Genomic DNA, 15,971 nt, shown 5'->3' on the forward strand with positions numbered 1-15,971 from the left:
TGCTCTACGTTGAGAATTTTGAACTTCATGAGGGTCCAAATTTCGATAGCTTTATCAAAACTTGCTTTCTACAAAAATAGTAGTGAAATTGTTAGTAAAACACTAGTTCTCTTTGTTTTTCCATCAATTATGCACATTTATTTACAATGTAATATTATAGTACACCATTCCTGATAATTCTGGCATCTACACTCTATATAAATACGAATTATACAGAAAATGAAATAAAATGTTACACTTGTTCTATGAAATGTATTTAGGCCTATACAAATATTCTGTTCACCCTTCACTCAAAATTCTCCTACATCAGAGCATTGTCTCTGACATGTACACGGATTACGAATGTAGAAGATAAAAAAAGAGAGGAAAATAAGATTATTTTTTCTATCAAGACATATACTTTGTCCACTTTTCACTCCACCTCTCCAATATCAGAAAAACTGAAACTTTGTTTTTGTCACTTACTTCAGTGCTCTTCATCACATCCTCAGAGAAGGATTTGGCATCGTCCGAAACCTCAAAAAATCGTTTCAGTTTTACAATATCTTCCTTCTTCTTTTTACTCACTTTATTTGATTTCTTCTGAACAGTGGCACCGTACATCTTCCCCGTATCGACCTTAGTTTCCAGTCCTGACACTGGTCCTCTCCCATACATTTTGTTATATTTGATGACTCTAACCTTTGAAATATGGAATGGTTACTTACTTTTCAAAAGCTTGCTTGATTTTTCTTTCATATCGTAGACTTTCCAGTTATCTCCCAATAGTTTCAGAACACTGTAATTTAGTACTCATATGGAGATAAGATTTCTTCTTTCATTCTGTATTTCTTTTCTAAGTTACCAAATATCCTATCCGGAGGTACAAAACTGTGTCGTCGAATGGGAAAGTAGTGCTGAACCTCGAGGAATACCCTGGATTTCTCAAAATACCTTGATACAGTTGCCAGAAGTTTCTGCGCCATACAGGAATCCGAAAATAATCTAAGAAACAATTTTTTCTCACATTTATTTAATATTTTTTTTCCAAGATCTTCAAGGTAATCTAGAGAGCTGAAGCTACCTCATTAGCACCTCGACCAGACTGTGTTTCTAACCAAGTGTAGAAATTCACTTCAGATTTATCTATGGGTGTTTTATTTCCCATAATGCAAAGTTTGTACAGCCAACCCTGCCTAGAGGAGAAAACTTCGCCATCAGTTAGCTTGGGGAGGGGTTGGTTCTGTTGCAAGTCAAACACCACGTGTACATGAGAGTCAGTGGTTTCCTCCATAATCTGGAAAAACCTATTTGCTCCTAATTTGTGTAAAAGATACTCAATTACAGCCTTTCTCTTGCTTTCTAAGTCGCTGAATGGTTTTTATTTTCTAATAATGATTTACGTGTCGAACAAGTATCGGAAAGGGGATTGCCAAAGCCTAGGTTGAAGTTTTTATAAAATACACTTTTAAATTTTGATAATGAGCATTTTTTCTTCCCCCTTTTTCTTGCCGTCTGATTATGGTGTTGATGTTCAGTTCAGGTGGTAAATATGATCTCTTGCATTTACTTCGGCTGTAGTGGACTTGTATTGTTGATGTGTGTTATTATATGCTCCTGATCCTTCCTTAGTCGAGATCCCCCACGATTTTCTCAGAAAATATCCCGCAATAAGACGACGTCTCCTGCGCGATACACCCGTTATTTCGTGAAAATCCTTCTCACACACACGGATCATTTCGTCGCCCTTCCTTATACAGTATAGTACCTCACTGACACTCCAACACCAGGGTCTACAGTTTGTCTTCTTGGCTGACGAACCTCCATATACTTAACTACAAAAGCATCTTACTCACATTTTGTTTTATTGGGGGTAAAGAAGTTTCCTAAATTCATCCACATCTTCAAAAGCACTCCCAGAAACATAGCAACCATAAGGACCTCGCTTAACCACATATTCTTACAAGTAACATTGACTTCTCCTCTCAATATTTCTTTCTTCTTGAAACATTTTCTCTTCTTCTTTTCCTACCTAGTTCAACTGATGACGCAGAATTTTAATATTCCTCAGCCATGTTAAATTTCTTGACTGCACAACTTCTATAGCACACAACTCACACAGGCCTCTTTCACTGACCTGAGAAGACAGGCGGGAAGTGACAATCAATAGTCCCATTGTCGTACAAAATCCATGCAGTTATAATGAGTAACAGTTTCAGTGACTTCAAAATAAAGATTTTCCCCGCAAAAAAAACAAGTTTTGCTCTAACTCTTGAGTTGTAGAAAGCAAGATTTGGAAAAACACTCAAACTTTAAAAAAAATATTATAGCAGCAAAAACCAAGGTCAGGCCGATGACCTTCGATGTTAGGCCCCTTAAAACAAGAAGCAAAACCAAGGTCTGTAAAGACAGATTGCACAGAGAGCTTTAATATATATGTATATGAATAATAAAGTAAATGTCAGGTTTTGTTTGCAGAAAACAAGTTGTGTAAAACCGGTCCCCAACCACCTCATTTCGGACTTGGCGAAGGTCTTCACAACAAAAGGCCAGCCCTATTCCGTTCACAAAACACCATCACCTATGCTAAAGATGTGTCGGAAGTGCACTCAAGGCTCGCAAGGCCGAATTGCTGCGCTCCTCCTGCAGTCCGTTAACATGCCTGGTCTGTCATTGGAGAAGATTTTATGAACGATAGAACCTCGGAGAATCAGACCCGGGCGTCGAGGTCCTATCCTCCCTACTTTCGTCCCTAGTAACCTATCCGCTCAAGAGCAAACGGGTCCGCGAAACCAAAGTGGGGCACTACAGTTAGAGGAATGAAATAATCTAATAAAGAATAAGAATGGGTTTACCTTGTGCTAAAAACACAGTTTATCGAACTGAAAGACACAAAAGAAATGTCTGTGTGTCAATTGCAGGTGTGATATTCTATCACGTCGCCTGGGTAATGTCTTTCTATCATTGTGACCAGTTACCGTCTCTATCAGTTCATATTTGATACTCAAATGTGTTTTGACATTCCCAGCTTCGAACCTCCTAACTCACTGGCATATATTCCTGATTCTTTCAATTTCACTTTAAAGAGGATACCAGTCCACACTTGGCTGGAAGGACCAATCTACAAAACAAACACAAAGGCAATATGACAGCCTATATGACAGAATATTTTATTGAGTTCATCCCACCAGATGCTTATTCATGAAAATTCGTTGCCGCATAAGTTTACCCATCATGCACTTAAGAACACCTAATTATAAATTAATGTACATTCGAGTACGCGTTTCTCTCGGGATAATCAAACTCATTGCTAATATTTACACAGTAGACGCATCGCAACGCTGACTGACAAGTCACGCTGGATGAATGGTACAAGCAGGATAACAAAACATGACACACACAACCATTGATACATAATATGGTGGAGCATAGGAATGCCAGATCACCAACCTGAAGAAAGAGTACACAGCCTACTTTCATCACAGACCATTGGCCTATCATCTTTGTCATTAATAGGTTCTTTTTGCTGTGCCATTCGTACATTTCCGAAGATGAAATCTTCTGTAAAACTTCCAGGGAAGTTCTCAACTCATCAGTCAAATGTTACCCAATTACAACAGTCAAGTTTTAGGGAAGAAGGGGGTCTGAGATTGCTCTTGGTAAACTGTCAGAGTGTAGTAAATAAACAATTAAAATTCGGTACATTGATGGAATCTTATGAGACTGATGTGGTGATAGGAGTGGAATCGTGGTTGAGAGAAGGGGTGGGTAATGGAGAAGTATTTCCTGAAGGGTAGACAGTCTATCGTAGAGCCTGAGGAGATAAAAAGGGAGGGGGGTTGTTTATTCTGGTGAAGGAAACTTATTGTTCACATGAATGGTTTACTGATGAAAGGGATGAAATATTAGGGATAAAATTAGTTTGTGATAATATGAAAGAGGTGGGAGTTATAGGAACATACAGGCCTGGAAGAGAGGAAAGAGACATGGAAATATTTGAGAAAATAATATATTATACTCATAAAAACAATAATAATGATGTGGTAATAAATGGGGGAGATCTAAACTTGCCTGAATTTGAATGGAATGGAGCTGCAAGTGAAGCCCATGAACAGAAACTGGCAAATACGTTAATTTGGGAGGGAGGATTTACACAAGTAGTACAAGAACTGACTCGTCTCAATAACTTACTAGATGTATTCTTGGTTAAACCACGGAAAATTGTTGATAAAACTGAGGTAATTGAAGGAACAGGTGACCATAAGGCTGTAATAATGGATGTAGGACTCGTACCAAAAATGCTTAATAAGAGGGTCACAAAAGACAAGAAATTATACAGAAAAACTAAAGTTGATGAATTTGGGACTTAACTTAAATCACAATTCAGTTGTTGGATAAGTGAAGGGAATAATGTGGATACACTTTGGGCTAAATTTAAAGGAATCTTTTGGGAAGGAGAGAAGAGATTTGTACCTGTTAAAAAGGGTAAAATGACCTCAGACCCTGTTTATTATACAAGTGAAATAAGAAACTTAAAAAGAAAATGTAGAATAGTAAACAGGAAAATCAAAGAGGGTAGGGAGAACAGAGAAACTAGAAAATAGCTAATGAGGGAACTGAATAGAGTGAAAAAGGAAGCAAAAGAGAATTATATGAATGGCATACTTCAAGAGGGTAATGACCACAAAGGGAAATGGTAAAAGCTGTATTCATATATCAGGAATCAAAAAGGAAAAGGAATCCAAATTCGTACAATGGTGGGAGAAGGGGGTGAACACTATTTAACAGATACTGAGAAAGCAAACCTCTTTAGTAAGGAATTCAGAGATTCAGTAGAAGAGGGTCAGGGGCTGGAAACCGAAACAGAAGATAGAGAGGGAGAGAGACAGAGGGAATCAAGAAGCTTCTCATTCACAAATGAAGATACTTTCAGAGAAATCCAACTGCTTCAGCAAGGAAAAGCAGCAGGAAGTGATCAAATTATTGGGAAGGTGTTAAAGACAATGGGGTGGTACATAGTGTCTTATTTAAAATTTATCTTTGACTATGTCATAAATAAATGTAATACCAAAGGAATAGAAGGAATCTATAATAAAACCAATTTAAAAAGGAAAGGGTGATAAAAGGAAACCAGACAACTACAGACCAATCAGCCTGAGCAGTATAGATTGTAAAATACTGGAGAGTCTAATAGCAAAGTACATCAGAGGGATATGTGATGATAAAAATTGGTTCATGAGGAGCCAGTATGGATTTAGAAAGAAATTTTCTTGTGAGGCACAACTGGTGGGATTTCAGCAGGACATATCCGATCAGTTGGATTCAGGAGGTCAGTTAGATTGCATAGCCATAGATCTTTCCAAAGCCTTTGATAGAGTGGAACATGGAATATTATTAAAGAAATTGGAGGGACTAGGATTGGACGTAAGGGTTATGCGTTGGATAAGAACATTTCTAAATTCAAGGGTTCAGAAAGTCAAAGTAGGAAATAATGTATCGCAGGAAGAGAAAGTTTGGAAGGGAATTGCACAGGGTAGTATAATCGGTCCGTTATTTTTCTTAATATACGCAAATGATTTAGGGAACAATATAACAGCGAAAATAAGATTGTATGCAGATGACATAATAGTTTATAGGAAAATAAATAACATTGAGGATTGTTCAGAATTACAAAGGGACCTAAGAGTATCCAAGAATGGGTTGAAGATAATAATATGAAGATTAATGGAGGCAAATCAACTGTTACAACATTTACAAACAGGAGCTTTAAAACTGAATTTGAATATACTTTAGATGAGGTAGTTATCCCAAAAGATGGCAAGTGCAAATACTTAGGTGTGAGATCTGAAAGTAATTTGCACTGGAAGGGTCATGTGGATGACATTGTTGGGAAAGCATACAGATCGTTACATGTCATAATGAGGCTACTTAAAGGATGCAACAAAGAATTAAAAGAAAAAAGTTACTTAAGTATGGTTCGTCCATTATTGGAATATGCAAACAGTGTTTGGGATCCTCACCAAGAATACCTAATAAAAGAAATAGATAGTGTGCAGAGGAAAGCAGCAAGGTTTGTAACAGGGGATTTCAGGAGAAAAAGTAGTGTATCAGAAATGTTAGAGGAACTTGGGTGGGAACTTTAAGTAAGAGAAGGGAGAAAACTAGACTTATAGCATTATATAGAGCCTATACAAGAGATGAAGCATGGGGAGATATCCGTGAGAGGCTTCAGTTGGTAAATAATTATATTGGCAGGACTGACCACAAATATAAAATTAGAAGGAATTTTAGCCGAAGCGATTGGGGTAAATTTTCATTCATTGGGAAGGGTGTGAAGGAGTGGAACAGTTTACCAGAGGTAGTGTTTGATCCTTTTCCAAAATCTGTACAGATATTCAAGAAGAGAATAAACAGCAACAGAGAAAAAAATGAAATATTTGAGGGCATTCGACCAGTGCAGGATGTAAATAAAAAAAATGTATGTGATTAAATTAATTCTATCCCCTGATCTATGGAGTTTGGACAGCCCAAGTAGGGGACTGCCTGTAGGGGTGAAGTACGGTGGGGACTTCAAGGGCCCTGGGACCGCTACAGTAGCTGTGAAGGCCCTTCAGGAACTCTGAAAAGTGGTGGCAAAAGGGGCTCTGGTTAAGACGCAGCAGGTCGTTATGCTACTTAGGTTCCAAAATGGGTAAAATAAAAATTAAATAAATACAATGTTAATTTTAATCTTATGCCAGTTGCATAGTATCATTTGAAGTAATTTCACATACTGTATATGAGTTGACTATGTTCGTAGGTACAGGAGATATTATAAGTAAATTTTTTTAAACAATATAAATGTATTAAGGATGATGTGTGTGTTTAATAGAAAAAATATTCGTGTAAATTGTATAATATTATATTCTAGGAAAATTTTCTTCATCTCTTGTTAATTTAAATTTTAGGGCTTGACAATAATGTATTTTAGTGTACCATTTGCCACCGAGGTAGACACCTCATTTGCAAATCAAGAGATTTTGATTTGCTTTGATTTGAAGTATTTTGTTCCCCAACAAATAGTGGTCAGTCTGGACGCAACTGAAACGTGGAAGTTATACTGCTAACACGGTACACCATTCACAGTCCCAACTGTGAACATTATGCATTATACATTTATTGCATTATGGCTTGGAATACAAAAGAATAATTCGTATAATAATACAACCTTCAGAACTTAATTTATACACAATTTATGCACAAACACAACTTCTAAACAGCGCTGAGCTGCAAAGAAAACAGAAGCAAATAATAGTTTAAACAAAAAGTACAGTCTATTTAAATGTGGCGGTCAAGTTGAAAACTAAAAACCGGGTGAAGTTTAAATCTTCTCTTCAGACCCCCAAAAATAGGACAGTTGTAAAGTTGACCAAAAATATGGCTTCCGATTCAGACAGCTAAATCAAATTCAGGAAACTCAAGCGTCAAAACTTACCAGTGTGACATGGGCTCATCAGTAAATGATGCAGTTCTCCCCTAGTACGTAGTCACTGCAGCAGTCTCGCTACAGGACGTGCTTCCCACTGAGTCACTCTCTACTTGTTGGCACATCTCCGAACGAGCTTTGCTACAGTGTGCGCACTACACGCATTGTCAGGATGCACTTCTCAGTTTCAGGTTATATTTCAGGAGGATAAAGATAAAGTCATTATTCATCCCAGCGAGACCGACCGACTACGTTTTCCGAGTAAGGATACGCTCGGAGCCCGGCGCTGATGGTGTAAGATCGGAGTGGGGAAGTAAACCTACACGGGGACTATTATTGTTATAATCAATCTCCTTACAGCGATAGCGGAGCACGTCGGAGCTTGTCCACGAGGTGGCCATTGGCTGGGCGTTCGTCATCTGCCCTAGGGACCCAAGCAGCATCTGCGCCTACGAGAGTATTATGTCTCAACACTTTCAGGTTTTCCGGCCACTAGGAATCAGAGAACCGCTGGATGACACAGGCAGGCAGGAGGCAGCCACCCAGACGTCACAGCAGAAGTCTACTGTCGAGACGCAGACTGCCAGGAGGCAGAAGAACAAGCAGGTGGGCACGGACTCCCGAGCGCCGCGACCCAAGTTGATTTAGTCCACCACCTGGCGGGGCCACTGAGGGAAGGCGCCACGGAGACAAACGTCGCTCGGCCTGCTGGTGCGCCCTATAGGACACGGAACGCACAGAGACGCTGCCGCCGCTACCACCCGCTACCTCCGGGTCGCCAGGGCAGGAGGAGGGCCACCAGGACCACTGCCGGGAATAAGACGCTCCCCTGGACCGCTGCTATACTTATTCCCACCTCTACCGCCTCAAGGGCAGAATCCTCGAGCGTGAGACGGTCGGGGGATACAAATGGGAAGGAATGCCTGTAGTTCGCCCAGGTGGCCTTACCTGCTATGCTGAACAGGGGCTTTGTCGGGGGATGAGAAGATTGGAGGGGGTATACAAGGAAGAGGAAGGAAGCGGCCGTGGTCTTAATTTAGGTACCAACCCGACATTTGCCTGGAGGAGAAGTGAGAAACCACGGAAAACCACTTCGTGGATGGCTGGGCCGGGAATCGAACAGCCTTCTACTCAGTTGACCTCCCGACGCTGAGTGGACCCCGTTCCAGAACTCTTACCACTTTTCAAATTTCGTGGCAGAGCCGGGAATCGGACACGGGCCTCTAGCGGTGGCAGCTAATGACACTAACCACAGAAACAAATGTAGTTAAACTTGGTGATTAGCAAACCTCACACAGCTGCGAATATTCTGTGGGCTGCCACAATTTCGAAACCATTTTGCCCTCCTGTTCCTATCTGTCTGGAGTCCCTTTAAGTGAATGACTTCTACAATTTGGAGCGACACAATAACCCATGATAACTTAAATCTCACTGTACTGTATAACACAGAGTGGAGACCTTTGGACCCATTATGGCCGCTGCCGCAAAGAATTCTGGGAGCGCGACCAGACGCTCCTACAGTCCAGAAATTGAAGCTTTTCGCTGGTTGCAGGGAGCAACCGAGTGTTGATCGCCCTGAGCGCAAATTTACAGACGTAATTAAAGAAATATGCACTTGATTGACGAGTTATATATTTTTAGGGGGTTCACTGAACCACTGAATATATAGAACGCACCGTCACTGGGTAGCAATATAATTTAATGTATATTTACCATTTAGAGTAAAGACGAACGAGCTGCAGTTCGCACCTACTTGCAGGACTCTAACGTGCTTACTCACCGAGTTTCGTTATCGTATTTATGGGCAATAAATTAGTACATTATTCTTGTGCGTGATTTTGGCCCTGTCCGTATCTGAACTCTTGCACTGTTCGTGACCTAGTAGTTATTACTTAAACTCCAGTACTTGTATATCCCAGGCATTAAACTGGTATTAATTTCTGACATCCGCCTCAGTGGTATAGTGGTTAGTGTGATTAACTGCCCCACCCCCCCACAGGCCCGGAATCGATTTCCGGCTCAGCCACGAAATTTGAAAAGTGGTACGAGGGCTGGAATAGGGTCTACTCTGCCTCGCGAGGTCTGCTGAATAGAGGGGTTCGATTCCGTCCTCAGCTATCCTCGAAGTAGTTTTCCGTGGTTTCCCACTTCTTCTCCAGGCAAATGCTGGCATGGTACCTAAGTTAAGAACACGGCGGCTTTCTTCCTTCTTCCTTGTCTATCCCTTTCAATCTTCCCATCCCCCGATAAGGCCCCTGTTCAGCATAGCAGGTGAGGAAGCCTGGACAAGGAACTGGTCCTTCTCAGCCAGTTTTCTCCCCTATCCAAAGTCTCACGCTCCAGGACACTGCCCTTGAGGCGGATCTCTCGCTCAATCCGAAGGAAAACCAGCACTGGAGGGTAAACGGAGAAGAAGAAAAATATTATTTTCGGTCGTCATGTGATTGCATATATACAGATATCAAAAGTTATAGTTAGTACGTATGAAGCTATTTATAATTCTACCTGTATTTTCATTTGTTCATACGAACAATTTGTAAGGGCTTCGTGTCAGGAATATTCTCTGTGTATGTGAATCGAATACAATTATTCTCCCCACACTGGTGACATGAAGGTTAGTGTTCAGAACTCAATGAAGGGGCATTACAGGGTTGAAAACAACTCCTTGTTATCTTCACTCTGCCTGTGTGCCGTTTCACATCAAAGAACATGAGCTCGAAACCCAGTCATGGAATAGTCATACCGTACGGGGTAGCTCTGCTCTTCCAGATCGGGGACATAGACATCATAGCGTAATCCGTCTCCACTTTGACTAATTTTGGCTCCCAAGGAGATGGAATCCTCCTCACCCCCTATCTCCTTCCCATTCAGCTTTAGACAAACTGTACCACACTCAGCCGTAGTCATAATTTGAGTATTTTGAATGTTGAGATAGAGGCCCACTTCTTCACTTTCATCTTTCAGCGGGAAATTAAAAGCTTTAGATGTTTTTCTTTTTCTGCAAGCTAGGTTGTATCATCTCGAACTGTGTATAGTTGTTCCTGCATCTTCACATCAATGTCGAGTTCCCCTGCATACAGATTGAAAAGAAATGGTGAGAGGATGCGTGTCACCATGTGGTGTGAGTCACAGTCAAAGTAAGACTCTGATGCACCGCAGATTAGCAATACGATCACGGGTGCCACGACCTCGATGAAGAGGTAAATGGACTTCAAGGATGGGTGCATGGCGTTTCTCTATGATTTTTAGAAGAACTTTGCTAGCGGTTGGAATCAAAGCTAATAATTAGATCATCCTTTCTTAGGCAGCTGGATAAATATTGGCCTCTTCAACCCCCTTGGCCAGGCGGTAGCTTGCCATACCTTCTGGCACAAAGCAGTCATATGTGCCAAACAGACGGCTTTAGCAGTTCAGTTGCGATAAAATAGAAACCAGGAGCTTTATTATCTGGTGACTTTTTCAGTGCCCTTCGTGCAGGATATCTAGTTTAACAAAGCTCTTCTGTGTACTCCGGCCATCTGTTCTTAATATTTTGTTGTGCAGTCCTTGCATCGTATGGCTATTCCTTTGCGAGCACTAAAAGGACTTCGAACTTTCTTTACTTGCATGAAAAGATTCCGGATGTGAGCCTTCTTGGAGTCATCTTGGTGGTACTGCTGACCCTTTCCTCGCAGCTCGTTGAAAATCTAACGAGATCTCTATTACCATTAGCCTCGGCTGATCTCCTTTGATCTGCAATCCATATGGTATGTGCAGAGAGCCATTTGTGAGGATTCTTTCTTGGCTGCAACAAACCTAAACCTGTTCGAAGATGAACTCGACACGAAGACTTCCAAAAACAAATACTAGTAGGCTAAACTATTAAATGAACCAAAGGCTGGGGAAAACACAAGGTTTATTAAAAACTAGGAAAGATAAAATAACAACAAAATTACTCATGAGGAGCTCCAGTACAAGTATCAGATAAGCAGAATCAAGAGATTCGTGTCTCGTTACATCATAGAGGACATCAACACCCGGAATGTGGGTTTGTTGATGGAATGCTCGTTGTTTAAAGGGGCCTAACATCTAGATCATCGGCCCGATTTGTAAAACGAACACCAAAAAACGAATTTTAATTTATCCGAGACGGGATGGTAAGTACATTTTCCTTTGGTGTCCATGGGCAGGGCAGGGCATCCTTCCTTCCTTTAATAAGGTTAAGGTCTCGTATTAGGTTACCTTTTTCTCTGCTCTCCCTTGAGATTCATTTGAGATCCGGGCATCCTTGATAGTGCGGGTGGATTTTCTTTTCCTCATAGGGACCTTCCTGAACGAAAATTACGAAAATTGCTGTGTCAACACATTAGACCATTGATTATTAGACTGTTACAGGCGAGTCATCTTACACTGTCACGACCTGCGGAGATCTTCAATAACCTCAAAACTAGAGAGAAGTTGGCCGTGCGGTTAGCTTGCATCCGGGAGATAATGGGTTCGAACCCCACTGTCGGCAGGCCTCAAGATGGTTTTCCGTGGTTTCCCATTTTCACACCAGGCAAATGCTGGGGCTATTTATTAATTAAGGCCACTGCCGCTTCCTTCCAAATCCTAGGCCTTTCCTATCCCATCGTTGCCGTAAGACCTCACTGTAAAGCCACTAGCAAAACAAAAAGCTAACCCGATGTGAAAGTCACATAAACCAGCAGCCTTGCTCTAACCGGGCATGCGCAACACATACACTCAGAGCCAGGTGCTTTAAAATAAACTATACACATGAGCTAGGCACAATTTCACAATCTAGGAACAGTACATAGAGGGAATTGGCCCTTATTGTAGACATCAACATTATAATCTATACAAATATAAAATAGGATGTTGGTACATTTGCAATTAATAGACTCGAAAACTACTGGACTCATTTCGCTGAAAATTTCACACTTTGTTCTTACTACTTCTGTGAGAGATTATGAAGTGGTTTGAACTAAATCCGATGGGTAGTTCTTTTTCATGATGAGTACGGTAATATTAGGTCATTTTACTCAATTGCAAAGCCGCACCAATACTGGATTGACTTGATGGACAGATTGTCGCTAGGCGACAGCAGCTTACGCTATATCTTGATAGTCCGCTAATAAATACTGTATACAGTAGGATGGGCACATGTCGCTATCTTATCTTACTATATATAAAAATGAATGTATGTATGAATGCATGCATGTATGTAAATGACACATCTACTCCTAAACCACTAGAACAATTTCAACCAAATTTTGAACACGTATTATTTGCTATCTGAAGACGAGCACTGTGGGGGTAAGACACCTCTAGCCCCCTTAGGGGTGGGGGGTTAGAGGGTTCAGGTAAAAAAACAATCGAAAATAGTGTCGAATCCATACTTTTTTGGGTCGCTGAGGTGAATAGTGACACTCCCGATTTTTTAAGAGTCAAATTTCTGCTCCCATTTGGGTGGGGGGCAAGGGGGGACTGATGTATAAAATTAAACGAAAATAGTGCCGAATACATAGTTTTCGGGGTCGTCGAGGTGAATTGTACACTCCGGATTTTTAGTATCAGGAGACAAACCACGTGAGGGTAAGACAGCCCAGGAAACCTTAAGGGCGGGGGGGGGGGGGCAAGGGGTTCAGATATAAAAATTAACGAAAATAGTGTCGAATCCATACTTTTCGGGGTCACTGAGGTGAATAGTGACACTCCGGTTTTTTAAAAGTCCAAGTTCAGCTCGCTTTGGAGAAGGGTGAGGGGTGAGTGATATATAAAAATAAACGAAAATGTATGTATGTATGTATGTATGTATGTATGTATGTATGTATGTATGTATGTATGTATGTATGTACGTGTGTAAATGACACATCTCCTCCTAAAGCACTGGAGCAATTTCAATCAAATTTTGAACTCTTATTATTTGCTATCCGGAGACGAGCACTGTGGGTGTAAGCCAACTCTAGCCCCCTTAGGAGTGGGTGGTTAGGGGGTTAGGTAAAATAATAATCGAGAATAGTGCATTTTTTAAAAACTCTTTTACCTGATTTCCTTTATCATTAGGTATAGGTGCTACCGATTTTAAACAAATTTACCCATCAAAATGTGACTGACGTTACGCATAGTGAATTTCGGCAGAAAAGTGGACATGTCGTTATCATCACAACTCTGCAACTCGCACTTCACATTGGAAACAACGTCCTCGGACCTCCCCATGCTTTTCCTCGGATACGCCAAAAAAAATGCAATTAATTTTTTTTTATTCACTTCATGTACAGCAATTTACTTCGATATCCGTACACATTGTAGAATACCGTAGCGAAGCACGGGTACATTCGCTAGTCTTACTATATATAAAAATGGATGTATGTATGTAAATGACACATCTCCTCTTAAGCCTCTGGAACAATTTCAATCACATTTTGAACACTTATTATTTTCTATCTGAAGACGAACGCTGTGGGGGTAAGCCACCTCTAGCCCCCTTAGGGGTGGGGTGATAGGGGGGGAGGTAAAAAAATAATCGAAAACAGTGTCGAATCCATAGTTTTTGGGGTCGCTGAGGTGAATAGTGACACTCCCGATTTCTTAAAAGTCAAATTTCTGCTCCCATTTGGGTGGGGGGCGAGGGGGACTGATCTATAAAATTAAACGAAAATAGTGTCGAATACATAGTATTCGGGGTCGTCGAGGTGAATTGTACACTCCGAATTTTTAGTATCAGGAGTCAAACCACATGAGGGTAAGACAGCCCAGGAAACCTTAGGGGCGCGGGGGGGCAAGGGGGGTCAGATGTACGAATTAACGAAAATAGTGTCGAATCCATACTTTTGGGGTCGTTGAGATGAATAGTGACACTCCGGGTTTTTTAAAGTCCAAGTTCAGCCCCCTTTAAGGGGTGAGGGGTGAGTGATATATAAAAATAAACGAAAATAGTGTCGAATACATTGTTTTTGGCGTCGCCGAGGGGAATTTTACACTTCGGATTTTAGTATCAGGAGATAAACTACGTGGGGGTAAGACAGCACAGGAACCCTTAGGGGCGGGGGGGGAGAGGGTCAGATATACGAATTAACGAAAATAGTGTCGAATCCATACTTTTCGGGATCGCTGGGATGAATAGTGACACTCCGGATTTTAAGTATCAGGAGACAAACCACGTGGGGGTAATACACCCCAAGAAACCTTAGGGGCAGGGGGGCAAGGGGGCTCAGATACAAAAATCATCAAAAGTGGTGTTGAATCAATACTTTCGTGGTAGGGGGCGATGGGAGAGTGATATATGAAAATAGTCGAAAAGAGTGTCGAATCCATAGTTGTCGGGGTCGCTGAGGTGAATAGTGAGACTCCCGATATTTTATAAGTTCATCCCCCTTTGGGGTGGGGGGCGAGGGGGGAGTGATATATAAAATTAATCGAAAATAGTGTGAAATACATAGTTTTCGATTTCGCCGAGGTGAATTGTACACTTCGGATTTTTAGTATCGGGAGACAAACCACGTGGGGGTAGGACACCCCCATGAACCCTTAGGGGCGGGGGGGGGGGCGACGGGGCTGAGATATAAGAATCATCGAAAGTAGTGTCGAATCCATACTTTTCGGGGTCGCTGAGATGAATAATGGCCCTCCGGAATTTTTTAAAGTTCAGACCCCTTCGTGGTGGACCGCAATTGGAGAGTGATACATAAAAATAAACGAAAGTAATGTTGAATCCATAGTTGTCGGAGTCGCTGAGATGAATGGTGAGACCCCGGATATCTTAGAAGTCCAAGTTCATCCCCCTATCTGGTGGGGGGTGAGGGGGATTCAGATTTTAAAATAATCGAAAGTAGTGTCGAAGCCATAGTTTTCGGGGTCGATGAGATGAATAGTAACACTTCCGATATTTTACAACTCAAATTTAACCCCCTTTAGGGGGAGGGGGAGTGAGATATAACAATAATCGAATATACTGACTAATCCCTAGTTTTCCGGATCGCTGAGATGAATAGTAACATTCCGGATTTTTAAAGTCCAGCTTCAGCCCCCTTTGGCATAGAGGGTGAGAAAGGGTGAAAAAATAAATTGTCAAAAATGCCCCCCCCCCTTTAGCACAGAGGGTGAGAAAGGGTGAAAAAATAAATTGTCAATAATGTCCAAGGTAACAGACGTGTGTATGTTCCAGTATGATTTTCAGCTATGACTTACTACCTGGAAAACGTATTGTGGGAGTAAGACGCCCCTAGAACCACTTCGGAAGCGGGTGAAATATGTAATCCATATTAATAAATAGAAGTCAGTTTGGCGCCATCTACATATACTGCACTATACATATATAAATTAAGGCATAAAAATGAAGACAGGCGTGAATTAATGAGACCATTGTAGGCATCCTAGAAACTTAAAACTTGGTACCGGTTAACCTGATGACTTTAGGATCCCTGGAAGAATCTAAGATTCTCAAAATTCTCTGAGAGGGATACGTTGGGAGTTCAAATCTGCGTAAGAACACATTCGGTGATATTTATCCTGAACGATAAACTATAGGTTTCATGGGCTTAAAAGT

At 41.2% G+C, this 15,971-nt stretch overlaps 1 protein-coding gene across 1 annotated transcript in view; it reads right to left on the bottom strand.

The window, feature by feature from the left end:
- Nucleotides 1-9,195, bottom strand: part of LOC136874255 (uncharacterized) — a 150,600-nt gene extending 141,405 nt beyond the window's left edge. Inside the window, exon 1 of the mRNA XM_068227709.1 lies at nt 9,158-9,195. The gene's annotated coding sequence lies outside the window, so the exon portion shown is untranslated. The remainder of the gene's footprint in view (nt 1-9,157) is intronic.
- Nucleotides 9,196-15,971: the final 6,776 nt, after the last annotated feature.

Source organism: Anabrus simplex, chromosome 5 (genome assembly GCF_040414725.1).
Source record: "Anabrus simplex isolate iqAnaSimp1 chromosome 5, ASM4041472v1, whole genome shotgun sequence".
NCBI classification, from domain to species: Eukaryota; Metazoa; Arthropoda; class Insecta; order Orthoptera; family Tettigoniidae; genus Anabrus; species Anabrus simplex.